The following is a 1,894-nucleotide window of genomic DNA, read 5'->3' as shown; positions in this document are numbered from 1 at the left end:
GTAAATTAAAATCCTATAGATCGATAATGTTATTTGAAATACAAAGTTTGTTAAAATAATATACGGTATAATATATAAAATAAAAAAAAAATTCAGAGAAAATTTTTTCGGGATCCCGCAATTTCGGGATTGAGTTTTTAGTTGTTATCTGTTTGTTTCGTTAGTACCTTATAAAATATTCAAAAATATTGTATGTTAGATGTAAACTTTTTACGGTATACTATTAATCACTGTGTTAGAATGTTTTAAAATTTATTTTTTATTTTATTTTATTAAAGCTTACATAATAAACAAATTATTAAATAAATTAAAGTACGCAGCGCTAGCATCAAAAGCTTTCGGCTGATTTTAAAATTAGATTAAAGATCTATAGTTCGATACTATTGATATATACAGTTATAACTACTCGAAAGTAAAAATATTTCACAATGAAAAAATTAGGTCTTTAAAGATTGTAGTACAAGAAAAGGATTCCTAAAAATAACTATTTTTTTAATTTAAGGCGATAGACCACCTATGAAGCTACACGCTCAGCAAAATGTTAAATATATTATATGTACTTATATTCACTCGTTTGCACCAAAATTATGTTATTTTATACATATTGCAGGTACATACATATGTCAAAAAATTTAACCGGTGACCTTTCTAGCGTCTACATTTCGTTAAAATAAGTATGGTACCTAGTCTATGCGTATAAAATTAACCGCATTGGCCATAAATTATTTCACTAAAATATTAAGATACCCTCCTAATACATAAATATCGCAGTATTATGCCGTGTTTAAACACAAAATTTATATATACATTTTTATTTATCATGAAATATCATCAGCTCAGCAGTTGATAGGTTTTATGACCAAAAACTTTTAATAGGTCTGTAGGCATGTAGCAATTTTTACTTTCATTCATTCATCATTACAGACATTACACTAATTTTAACCTCTTTTTATAGCAAAAATATATATTTATATGCGTAATAAAAATTTGGAAAAAACTTCTAGCGGCACCAGCAGAGCAATGTATATGGCTGAACGGGTCATAAAAATTTACGTCTAAAAAATATTATTACTTATTAAAACCCACAAAAATGTCGTAAAATTTTAATTTTATTACCACGATTTTGGGTGTTTGGATGCAAGTGTGTTTGGCTGCATAGAAATAATCTAGTATGGTTCATGCAAGAGCGAGTAATCTGTAGGTCAATTCAGAACAAAGTRAGGTTAGAGACTTAAATTACATACGAACAACTATGTATACATATATAWGTAGATAAGTATATTAACTTTGTATATATAACATATTAACCGTAAGTTTTCCCTGCCACAAAAAGCTCAATCGGAAATTCCTCGATTTATGCAACTAAAAAAACAAACATTAAATTTCTTCCATAGTTTCATATTTTTACGACATTTTTATATTTCTAATTCGTGCTATTACACTTTGCTCTTACTGTTTTATAGCTATTTTAGTTTTATTTCACTTTTCTTATTCGTTTTTTATTGTTATTTTATCGCCTTCTAATTTTCCTGCATTGTGTGGCCCCACGAGCTTTTTCCGCTCTTCCTCTGAAACTCTTTATTCATATTTTATTTCCTTTTTATAACATCTCAATAACTAATAAATACTAATAATTACATATTCTCTGCTTGAAGCTCGTATACACAAAACAGTTTTAAATTAACGTGTTGAGAAATTCAAAATTCTTTTACGGTACAGTATTAAAAAAACATTTAAAGTTCGTGTCAATTTATTGTCATTCGAAGCACATAAAAGGTTGTACTGATAAAGCTTTCATTTGTTAAGCTGCTTGTTGTTAAAAATGATTTTGTTGGAGTTTATTTCTTACGGATTATATGGGTGGTCGAAATGCATAGCTATTCATTCTAAAAAA

Source organism: Bactrocera latifrons, unplaced genomic scaffold (genome assembly GCF_001853355.1).
Source record: "Bactrocera latifrons isolate USDA-ARS-PBARC rearing strain unplaced genomic scaffold, ASM185335v1 scaffold_40, whole genome shotgun sequence".
Taxonomy (NCBI): domain Eukaryota; kingdom Metazoa; phylum Arthropoda; class Insecta; order Diptera; family Tephritidae; genus Bactrocera; species Bactrocera latifrons.
This window is presented reverse-complemented; position numbering follows the sequence as displayed.